The sequence below is a fragment of the Galeopterus variegatus genome, unplaced genomic scaffold (genome assembly GCF_000696425.1).
Source record: "Galeopterus variegatus unplaced genomic scaffold, G_variegatus-3.0.2 Scaffold2434, whole genome shotgun sequence".
In the NCBI taxonomy this organism is placed as follows: Eukaryota; Metazoa; Chordata; class Mammalia; order Dermoptera; family Cynocephalidae; genus Galeopterus; species Galeopterus variegatus.
This window is the reverse complement of record NW_007728545.1, coordinates 245,442-257,704: the sequence shown is the minus strand read 5'-3', so window position 1 is coordinate 257,704 and position 12,263 is coordinate 245,442. Positions and strand designations below refer to the sequence as shown.

At 39.3% G+C, this 12,263-nt stretch overlaps 2 non-coding genes across 2 annotated transcripts; both read right to left on the bottom strand.

Annotated features, from left to right (window-relative positions):
* Positions 1-1,426: 1,426 nt before the first annotated feature.
* Positions 1,427-1,499, bottom strand: TRNAR-UCG. The gene has a single exon. It is a non-coding gene; the product is annotated as a tRNA-Arg (tRNA).
* A 9,282-nt stretch (positions 1,500-10,781) lies between these two features.
* Positions 10,782-10,855, bottom strand: TRNAT-UGU. Its single transcript has one exon. It is a non-coding gene; the product is annotated as a tRNA-Thr (tRNA).
* Between the last annotated feature and the right edge of the window lie 1,408 nt (positions 10,856-12,263).

The window sequence follows — 12,263 nt, the reverse complement described above, 5'->3', positions numbered from 1 at the left end:
GGGATGACAAAACTTTTGGGGGTGATGTCTATAGTGATGGCTTTAGGAGTGATATATGTCAAACATACATATGTTTAAATACGTGCAGTTTATTGTACAGCAATTATGCCTCAATACAACTGTTGAAAGGGTACATCATGAAAAAAACCCAGAAGACAAAATAAAAAAACCCTACCTCATTATGGCAAGAATAATGTGGGCCTCTGAACGAGTAGTTGTGGATCTCCCCACCACCACCACTTTTATTTTTTCTTTTTCTGTGTTTCGGAAAAGTTCGTGTCTCCTTAGATTTATTTCTTCGAATGTCTTAAATAAGTCCCTGGTAAGCAATGGGACAAGGGATTTTCTCAAAAGGAAAATGTTTAACAACGAATTAAATTTATTTCGTAGTTTAAGATGCTGCTGTTCCTTTTTGAATCTAATCTGATTCGTCATATTGTTTTAATAACTTGTCCATTGCATCTAAATATTTAAATGTATTTAGCCAGATTCTTTCCACTTTTGGGGAAACTGCCCGCTCTTCGTCTTTGCCTGGCTCGCCTCTTCTCATATTTTCAGGTGTCTGTTTAAACCTTGATTCCTCAGATATTGCTGACAGTCTGTATACAGGAGCTTGATCTACGCAGTGGCCAGGAGAAAGTCCTCATTTGGTCGACGACCTCATCCACCTGAATCAGGAGCGGGTTTTATACGGTTGTGTTTCTCCAGCTCGCCTAAAACGTGAGAAGTTTCAGGGATAGTATTTTTTATGTTTACTTTTTGGCGGCTGGCCAGAGCGGGGCCCGAACCCGTGCACGGAACCTTGCTGTCCTAGTGCTGTGCTCTAACCAACTGAGCTAACCAGCCAGTCCCAGTCGGGCCCCCGACTGGCCGGTTACTCACTCGGTTAGAGTATATTACCCAGGCGGGGGGTAATATTTAAACTGACTTCAAAAAGACAAGCTCTCAAGATAGGGACACTTTTTCGTGCCCTTACTGTGGACCCCTGGAGGAGTGAGGGTCGCCGCCCTGCAGGACCATGCGAATAGAGCTCCTTAACATGCGTGCCCTGCCGCTTCCCCTCACGCACCGAGCCCACCCAACCTGCTGGAAGGAAACTCCGCAAGGACCAGGACTCATGCTCTCCCATCCCATCCCGTCCCATCCCAGTCCCCACACATCTGTGTGCTTGCCTGGCTAAGAGCCTCTTCCTAAATTCAAGCGGCTGGGAAGTGGGGGAGCCGGCCGGGGAGCCGTCCTCACCTTCTGAATGTGTCGGATCCCAGGAGAGACCTTCTGTGACAATCATTCCATTTTCTATTGGAAAGGATTGCGGGGAATTCAGGTTCGGTTTCCGAAAGTGATCGGATGCTGTATATAACTTGAGATCTGAAAGGTGTGCAGTGGTGCATGGGAAATGGGAGGGCAAGAATGAAAAATGGAAATACAACCACGAAGGGATTCGAACCCTCAATCTTCTGATCCGAAGTCAGACGCCTTATCCATTAGGCCACGTGGTCCTATGGAGCCATCCCGTAAGAAAATTAAAGGAGGTTGAGGGTCTTGGCTAGAAGGCTTTTTTTTTCATTGTTTTATATATCCTAACATAATGACATGATCTTCGCTATTAACATCATTTCAGAGTTGGCATAATTAAAACTCACAAAATCTAACTTCTCCAGTGTCACAAAGTAATAGGATAAGAAGAAACGCGAACTTCGATTTTCTCCGAATTCCTGCCCTTGCCTTGACAGCAAATTTGACACAAATTTGACACGTGCACCATGGTGCCTCTCTTAGCCAGTAACATTAAACTGTAAAGAAATAGAAAAAGAAAAGAATTGAGAATTCTTCTGTAATTACAGCTACAAGAATTGAGACCCTCTTGGAAATAAAATGAAGATCACCAGGAGGTGAATTAGAAAGACCCCTCTCGCGACCCTCTGAGCTCGGCGTCCAGTCCTGCCGCGTCAGCTTCAATCAGGATTAAATCGGGGCGTCTTCCTAGGCCTGTCCCCGCCTGTACACCAAGAGTAGACCCCGCTGAGTACTCCCCACTGAGACGTTTGTAAAAGGTCCAAGAAGGAACCAGCACTTGGACATGAATTAGAAAATGTCCACCATTTTGTGGAGCCACGTGACCGTGGTACTGTGTGGTTCAGTGGAAAAGAGTCAGACTTTACCTTAGCGAGGATTAGGGTTCGAGTCACTGCTGCGGTTGTGCGTTCTTACTTTCCGGTTCTGCATTTTCCCCAGCCACCCTCGACTCACCGATGCCCACTCGGCACGGGCGATGCGCCCGAGTGGGAAAGGCGCGCGCCAGGCCCGGCCCGGCTAGGAACTGCCCGCTGTGGACCCGCTTCCTGGGGTGCCGGGGACCGTGGCGAAGGCAACGGGGCTCGAATCCCAGCATTTGGGGGTCTCATTCCCGATACTGGGAACTCTTGGAGGCCGGATTTGAGCCTTTATGAAACCTGCCTCTTCATTGCATCCTGGTTTCCGGCTCTCTCAAAATCTGCTAAACAGAATTTTTTCGTGTTTTAGAGATGCTGGAGAAACATTATTTTCTGAAAAGCTCTTCTAATCAGCCCCTGCACCCCGAGGAGGCTGCGCTCTGTTCCCCTTACCCTCCAGGAGAATACCGCCCTGTTCTCTCGCCCACGTCAGATCAAAGTGTCCATCTGTCGAGGTCTCTTAACCCAGCCTGAAGGGTTTCAGTAGACATCTAGGAAGCAAACTTACTCAGAGTCCTAAAAGATGAGAGAGAGTTCGTTTAAAAAAGAGCAGAAAGAGGAGTATATCCAGAAGGTGGATCAGTATGTGCAATGATGTAAAGAATTTTGCCCAATTAATTTAAAATTTTAAATGAAATAGCAAATTCTTCAAAAAATATCATTACAAAATTCGACTCAGGATGAAATAGCAAATATGAATAGTCCTAAAACCATTACATAAATTGAATAATCAAAATTTTTCCCACAGAGATAAGTCCAAACCCATATATTTTCACCTGGAAGTTCTTTGAAACAATCCAGGGACAATAATTTCAATAGGACACAAACTCTTCCAAATGTAATAATAGGGTGGAGACTTTCCATCTCATTTTGTAAGTTTGACTTCATTCTAATGCCAAAACCAGACAAAGACAGTGTGAGAAAGAAAAATCATAGGCCAATATCATTCATAAACATAAATACAAATATACTTTTTAAAAAAAGCCAAATTCCACAATGTTTAAAAGTTGTAAAAACCCTGGGTTTATACCTAAAATGAGATGTCAATTTAACATTGGAAAAACTATTATGATTCAGCACATCAAGAAATTAAAGGAAAAAATTATGTTCACCTCAATAGAGGCAGAAAAAGCATTTGATAAATTTCAGTGTCCACTCATGATACAACTGTTAACAATATGGAAATAGGACATTTCTTTAATCTGATTTTAAAAATGCAAAGATAATCCACAGAAAACATAATATTTAAAGGCAAAAATTTAAAATACTGTCTGAGATTGGAATACATGGAGTATACCAGAAATTGCCACCTCTATTCCCTCCCAGGCAAAAGGAAAGCAAAAAAAGGTAAGTGACTAGAAAGGAAGAAACAACTATCTTTTCCCTTTTTCTCTCCCCCCCCCCTTTTTTCTGACAGATTGTATGTTTGTGTACAAAGATTAACCAAACAAATCTAAAAATAAATTACTATAATTAGTGAGTCAATACATTTTCGTGACAGCTATAAAAATTTACAAAAGCAATTACATGCAATACAGAAAAACGTACAAGTCACAGAAAATTAGATATTAACATGATAATATTTCAATAACAAGAAAATATCACAAAATAAATATGGCATGGTTTTATTTATAGAAACTACAAACTAAGCATACTAAATCTATTGTTTATGGATACATGTATAAGTAGTACAGCTAATAAACAAGAGCAAGAGAATGATTACCACATTATTATAGTAGTTATCTCAGAATGAGAGAGGTATAAAACAGGGTGGAGCAAATGGAACTTCTAAAATAATGGCAATATTCTCTTTCTTAATTAGTGACTTTGTTCTTTTCAAAGTAAACTATTTTTTATTGAATTATAACAGACATACAGAAAAGTGCCCAAATATAAGTATATATAAATCACTGAGTATTTATAAGGAGAATATATCTATGAACCCCCACCCAGATCTTCTGTTCCAATTTATAACCACCATTTTCATCAAATGGAATCCCCAAACAACATTTTGTCATTTAAGCTGTCTGTGTCAAGAAATAGAACATTACCAGTTGCTGTGGACTGAATTGTGTCCTTTAAAGTTCATATATTAGAAGCTTAATTCCTACTGTGACTGTTAAGAGAGTAGGAAATCCTATTATGGTAATTGAAAGGTGGGGCCTTGGAGAGGTGATTGGATTGTAAGGACTGCACCCTGGTGAACAGATTTATCCTTTTTTGGGATAGTGGGTGTGGTTCTGAGGGCTTTAAAAGGAAAATGCATGAAGAACTATCTTTTTCTCTGTTCTGCTATTTTCCTCCATGTGAGACCCCTGCTTTAAAGCCACCACCAAAGAAGGTCCTCATCATGTGTTCTCTGGACTTTGGACTTCCTGGCCTCTGAAACTGTAAGCAATAAATTTCATTTTCTTTTAAATTACCCTGTGAGGAAAACAGAGTAGTCAGGCCCCTTCACCTCAGGTTGGGCTGGGTATGGTGCAGCACACCCTTTGTAAACAAGTTGTGTTGGATTAGAGTAAGTGCGCTTGCCCACCCTTGTATCTTTTGGCTTGTTGCTATTTTTGTGTGTTCTTCAGTGTATGAGGCAGTGGCTCTGAACTGCTGGTCTGTGAGCTCTCCTCTAAAAATAAAGCCTATTGTTTCTTCACCCATGGCTCCAAGGACCTTTTTCCTGTTACTTAGCTCGTAAACCTGTGTGTGAAGGGTTTGTGACCCATCTGGACAATGGGCTCGAGGCATCTGTGAGCTACAGACCCAGCTCTAGCTTTATATACACAGTGCCAGGTGTTTTGTGATAAGCAACAGAGACAGACTAATACATGAGTGCACTCAGAAGCCACCCGCATGTCCTCTCCTAATCACTTTCTCCATAAGGATAACCATTTTTTTTTTTTTTCTTTTTTTACTTCTGACATCATCCTTTAGTTTACAACTAATGGTTTTTAAAGCCTGGCTTCTTTTGTGCAGCAATAGGTGAGATTCATTCATGTTGTTGCATTTAACAACTGTTCTTTCTCATTGTTGTGTATATATTCCATTGTATGAATATACCACGATTTATATACTTTTATTTGCCTATTCTGCTGGTCATGGACATTTGGGTGGTTGCGAGTTTGGGTGTATTATGAATATAGTATATTCATATATAATGAATATAGGGCTTCTAGGAACACTCTTATACATTTTTTTTTCTTGGTGGACATGTGCACAAATTTCTTTTGGGTATTTAAATAAAGAGATCAGATCCTTTTTTGATATTTGACTGCAAACAGCTTTCAGGACACATCGCTCTATCTTACCTTTCTGCCTCACATTTAGGCCAGCCCATATGTAAGTGCACTGAATCTGTGGATCACTTTTGGCAGTATGGACATTTTAACATCATTAATTCTTCCAATCCATGAACTTGGGATATCTTTTCATTTATTTCTGTCTTCATCAATTACTTTCATCAATGTCTTATAGTTTTCAGTGTATAGATCTTTCATCTTTTTGATTAAATTTATCCCTAAGCATTAATTCTTTTTAATGCTATTACAAAGGAAATTGTTTTCTTCATTTCTTTTTGGATAATTAATTGTTAGTGTATAGAAGTGTAACTGATTTTTGTATATAGACTTTGTAGCCTGAAACTGCTGAATTTGTTTATTAGTTCTAACAGTTTTTTTTCAGTGGAGTCTTTAGGGTTTTCTACATATAAGATCATGTCATCTGCAGAGACTATTTAACTTCTTCCTTTCATATTTGGATGTATTTATTTATTTATTTTTTCTTGCCTAATTACTCTGGCTAGGACTTCCAGGACTATGCTGCCTAGAAATGGTGTGAATGGGCATCCTTGTCTTTTTCCTGATTTTAGAGAAAAAGCTTTCAGATTTTCACCATTGAATGTGTTAGCTATGGGTTTGTCTTATATGGCCTTTATTATTGTGAAGTACATTCCTTCTATACATAATTTACTGAGAATTTTTATCATGAAAGAATGTTGAATTTTGTTAAATACTTTTTCTACATCTATTGAAATGATCTTATAATTTTATCCTTTATTCCATTAGTGTGATGTATCACATTTATTGATTTGCATTTTTTTGAACTTCATCCCAGGGATCAATCCCACTTGATCATGGTATATTATCCTTTTAATGTACTATTGAATTCAGTTTGCTAGTATTTTGTTGAGGGTTTTTGCATTTGTGGTCATCAAGCATATTGGCTTGTGATTTTTTTTTTATTATAATATCCTGTCTGACTTTGATATCAGAGTAATGCTAGACTCATAAAAAGAGTTTATAAGGGTTCTCTCCTCTTTGATTTTTTAGAAGAGTTTGTGGAGGATTAGTATTAGTTCTTTAAATGTTTGGTAAAATTCCACAGTGATGCCATCAGGTCCTGGGGTTTTCTATATGGGGGGTTTTGATTGCTGCTTCAACCTCCTTATCCATTATTGGTCCGTTGCACTCACTTTGTCACCTCTCTCCCCCTGGGTGATGGAGATGAAAAGGATTACTTAAAGCCCATTTCTTCTGAGCAGTGAGAAACCCCGAAGGGGTTAATTTTCTGGAACCCTCAAAAAAGAGGCATTCCTCCTCAGGAAATTAACACCAGACTGGTGTTCTTTCTCAGTATTTATTCTCCAGGCCAGAAAGTTACAGAAAAAGAACATAAGTGGAGTTATGGCTAAGTATAGTTTAACAACAGAAGCTGGTAACATCAGTAAAATAACAAAGAGACATTCCATAATGCAATTAGTAAAAAGTTAAGTCAGTCCGCCAACTAAAGCTTGTTTTTAGCAAACACTTTCTTTCCCTACAGCAATTTCCTTAGTATGTTTACATAACAATCAATTAACTTTCTTAACATATCAATTCAGTAGGTTAACCTGCTCCAAGGGCATCTGTCCTTGAGCCAGAAACTTTGCTATGTTACAATTCTTTATCTACAACAGAGACTTTAGCCTGGGGAAAGTTTCCTGTCTTTTGCAAGCTTAACATTTCTACATGTAATTTTTAAAAGTTAAGTTATACCTGAAACTAGAAGGCTTTGGAAACTAAGCCCTGTGAAATACATTTGCTTTATAAATGTTAGTATACTCCACATTGGTCTATTCAGATTTTATATTTTTTTCATGATTCAGTCTTAGTAAGTTGTATGTTCCTAGAAATTTATCCACTTCTTATAAGTTATTTAATTTGTTGGTATATAATTGTTCATAGTAGTGTCTTATGTATTTCTCTGATATGAGTTATAATGTCTCCTCTGTCATTTATAATTTTATTTTTTTTTTGAGTCCTCTTTTTTTCTTGGTTAGTCTAGCTAAAGATTTGTCAATTTTGTTTATCCTTTTAAAAAAAAAAATCAGTGCTTAGTTTTGTTGATCTTTTCTATTGTCTTTCTCGTCTAGATTTCACTTATTTCTGATCTAAACAGTAGGGCAAAGGGTATGATAAAGTCTCTGTTTTTGTGGAGCTGATATTTTAGTGGAGGAGACACAATAAATCAAATAAAAATAAAAATATTATGTTACATAGTGATAAATTCTGAGAAAGGATAGAAAAAAGGGATAAGATATGTTCAAGAGGGTTGAAATTTTACCTAGTGTGACTACGGGAGAGCCTCATTGAGATGATTTTTGAATAAAGACTGATGGAAATAAAGGAGCCATCCATGAAGATATCTAAGAAAAAAGTATTCTAGACAGAGGGAAGAGAAGTGAGGATGCCCTGAAGCAGGAATGGGCCTGAAATGTTCAAGAAACCCCAAGGGAGCAGTGAGATTGGAATGAAGTAAAGGAGTGTAGAAGTAATAGTAGACGAGGTCAGAAAAATACAGAAAGGAGCCCAGATCATGCAAGATCTTTAGGATTTTATTAATGAAGACTTCCTTTGACTCAGGTCTTCTTACTCTAGAATCACAGATAGTAATGTAAATGGTAGTAGCATTATGGTTGCTATTTTTATTAATAGAGTAGTGTATGACATGCAAGATTTAGGGGGAAAAATGCTAAAATCTAATGGGCAACAGTCACCCTGGATACTGGAATGAGGTATATGATATAACTGAATATTACCAATGGACTACCTGAGAAGACAATTTAAAGCAAATAAGCAAACAAACAAAAAACAACTACTAAATAGTACTTGGACCAAGAAGCGCAGCAGTGGGCAAAGCCATGCAAACACAGCACCCTCAGGGCTGTTCAAATAAATCTAAATCCAATGTTAAAAGAGAGAGTTTGGGACTCCTTCCAAACATTACAGTTTGTCATTTTTTTAAATAATGAGTCTTCAAATAGTGATATAACATTAAGCAAAATTAGGGGAGGGGGGAAAAAATTATCCAAAATTAGTGCTGGGAAATTTCTCCAAAGGCAGTTCTCAAAAGGACTATTTCTCACCAACGTATGCAGGAGGAAAAAAAAGTTTGAAAAGAAAGGATAGAGTTTTAAGTTAATGGGTGGAGTCTTGGTTACCAAAATAAAGACCAAAAGATAGGTAAATGGTTTTAGGTGAGGCCAGAAAACATTGATGTGTATTATTTAGTGACCATATCCCATTTCAAGGTAAGTAGAAGTTATACATGTACATTGTTCACACAATAACTGTCAACAAATCGATTTCTAAGTAGATTCTATCTTTAGGTTTAAAATACTTTTGTCAGTTGGCATCAGTGGTGACAGTTTACAGGACAGACTGCAATACACTGGAAATTCATATTGTCCATAATATGACCTTCTGTTCAAGGTGACCATCGTTTGAGACCTTGTGGATTGGTTTATGAATAATCCTATTTGTTTATGCTTCCTACTAGAGAATTCTATTCTCCTCCATAAGAATATTGTTAGATAGTAGAACAAATAAATGAGAATCGTTGAGTCTTATCGTTAACAATTTTCTCATACTTGGCTAAAGATGCCGGATTACAGGCCAGAAACTGGATCTTCCGGTAGAAAAATCAAAGCGAAGAAAGTCTTGGAGCTTTAATGGGAAGAACTATACAAGGAATTCTTAACTACTTATACTGCATGAAAACGATTCACAGTATTTGAATCAAATTTTGTTTAAGAATTAGGACATTAAGCTCACCTGTCACTCTGCAGAAGCAGCTACTATTCACTAATCGTTTTCTATCCTTTTTGTCCACATTTTCTGTTTTACTAAATGCTCGTGCATCTACAAACAATAGATAGCTATGTTTTTGTTTTTTAATGTACAGAAATGAAATCATACCGGAGTAATTATTCTGAGTTACTGTTTTTCATTCAACGTTCTATCGAGAAATAAGAAAGATTATATCATGTCGTTACTATAGTACTATGCCATTACTATTTTAAGATGAATTATTATTACTTAAAAGGAAACTCCCATTGTTTAAAAGAAAGGCGACTCCGCTGACAGCCCTGCACTCTCTGCCTTTGCGGCGGCGGGAGCCAGAGGGAGGCGGAGTGGATGGCGGCGGTGGGTCGATGGGAGGCGAGTGGTGGACCCAGGTCGCAGAGTGTCAGCCAGTTTCCGAAGATGGAGTTTGCGACCCCTTGTGAATTTCACACACATTTCACCCTACAGTCCCCCTGCGCAGCCAGACTCGGGGACGTTCTCTCCCAAGAGCCTCCAGCTCGTTAGTCAATAATTTATGTATGACTGGAGCAGGGACTCATCAGGCGGGAGGCTGCTACAAATCAGGGTTCAAGATTCGCTAGTCCCCAACGATAAAGACCGCAAAGTGCCTCAGAAAGATCCAAACCCACTCCGAGTAAACGAGCTTACGTTAATTGCAGAGCGCGCGCGGCCTCCTTCGGACCCCGAGGGTAGCAAACATGCAGACAGGACACTGATCTGAGGCATCATTCGTCCATTCATTCGTCCATTCATTTATTCATTCAACAAACACGGCCGAGAATTTCTCTGTGCCAGGCACAACCAAAGCACAATATTATGTGGATGGGCGTCCTCGAGGATGGGGACGGGAGAACGTGGACTGCGCGTTCTGTGTTGACAGAAGAGCTAGGATTATCTCCCGAAACACTCTGCTTCTCATGATAACTCATGATAATCAAGCATGGGCCCAGGAGTTTATTGAATCTCTACACGAGTCATACAATCTTAGTTCCAGAAAAACCTCAAAAATAGTAATAGTCCTTACTTATTCTTAAGTATAGGCCGAAGTCTGAAGCAACAACTCCATCCTCGTCCTCAGCAGCAACCGGGCTGTCATAATTTGGGAAGGTGTCCCGCCTGCTCCACTGCCGGAGCGGGGCGGGGGCGGCACTCTCCGCAGGAGCACCGCGAAGCCACGCCCCCGACACCTGCGCCGGCGCCTCCCAGGACAGCGTCCCCCAAAGGCAGGCGAGGCAGGGCAATTTGTTCCAGGACTGACCTTCGCAAGTTTACTTGTCCTGTTTTTGATGGCAAGAAAAGGGATGCGGAGATTTAAGCTTGTTTCTTTGAGTTCTGCTTTTTCTGTAAGAAAGGCGGGTGAAGGCTAGTGGCTGTGCTGTGGTACAATGGGTATTTTCTGCGTCCCTTCCCACGAGTAAAGAAATATTCACTAAAAGAAGTTTACGAGAGAAGGCCCCACTGGGATTCGAACCCAGGATCTCCTGTTTACAAGACAGGCGCTTTAACCAACTAAGCCATGGAGCCAGGTGGCGCCCTTGTTTTACTTAATTAGTAATGACCATGGTTTATTTGTTTCTTTTTAAAAAATTTTTGTTTTAATTAAGATACTTTAAAAATTATTTACTATATATCCGATTTAAACTTTTTACCTATCATGTAGTACGTTCTTGGGAAAATTGCGAAAAGACTAAAACCCGTCTATCCATTGAGACGCTCACTCCATTGAGATGCTTACTTTTTCCACACCCAGCAGGAAAGGGCCACTGAGATCCTCATTTCTCTCAATGCCTTTTTTCCTGTTGTCCATTTTGTTTTAATTAAGATACTTTAAAAATTATTTACTATATATCCGATTTAAACTTTTTACCTATCATGTAGTACGTTCTTGGGAAAGTTGCGAAAAGACTAAAACCCGTCTATCCATTGAGACGCTCACTCCATTGAGATGCTTACTTTTTCCGCACCCAGCAGGAAAGGGCCACTGAGATCCTCATTTCTCTCAATGCCTTTTTTCCTGTTGTCCCACACGATTGCCTGGTCTTATGACCCTACAGCCACAGAGTCGTGAAGCTCCTAACGTTGGCTGAGTCCTAGGCGGAGGTTGTATCTTTCTGAGACGAAGCACTGGATAGTTCCGATGACCTGCGGGGGAATCCGCCTTATGAGTGCTGAACCCCTGTGATGGGAGTATGTGGGACCAGAAATGTGTGAATACCTGTGAGTTGACAGCTCTGAGATGCATTTACCCTACCCTTAATTTCCAACTGCTTCCTCTGAATGTAGCTGTTGGCTGAATCTTTTTATCTTTTTTACACTTTGGGAGAACTCTACTGATTACTTATTTAAACCTTAATTTATCATTTTCTTTGTAAAATCCAGCCTACACTCTTATTGTCCCAATGATTAGATGGTAACACCTTACCCAAGTCAGCTAATATATAAAAAGGCAATATTTTCAGAATTAGGACATACCTGAGGGACAAATTCTAAAGTAAGTCTTCCCCCAAACACACACACACACCTTTAAAAACAAAAATAAAAGTAAAAACTTTTCAAACAATCCTGTGTGAGACCAAGAATTGTTGACAGAGGGGAAAAAAGACACAGCCAACCAAGGACTGTCTCTTGTTTTTTGCCCAAAAGTAACACGTCAATTCTGCTCACATTTCATTATTCAGAATGAGTGCAATGGGCCAAACCTGTGGAGTGGAGAAGTGTAATCTTACCCCAGGAAGAAGCAGCAAATACTTTTGAATAACAGTAATAGTCTACCACAACTGCCATCCAGTATCATTTCTCATTTGCAAAACTCAGGGTGTTTTTTTCAAAAGAAATTTCTTTTATGTGTTCATCTTCCTATCTGGATGAAAAAATGTTCAGTTTTGTGGCTTTTAAGCTTCTAGTTTGGAAAACATGAGTATCAGTTTTATAG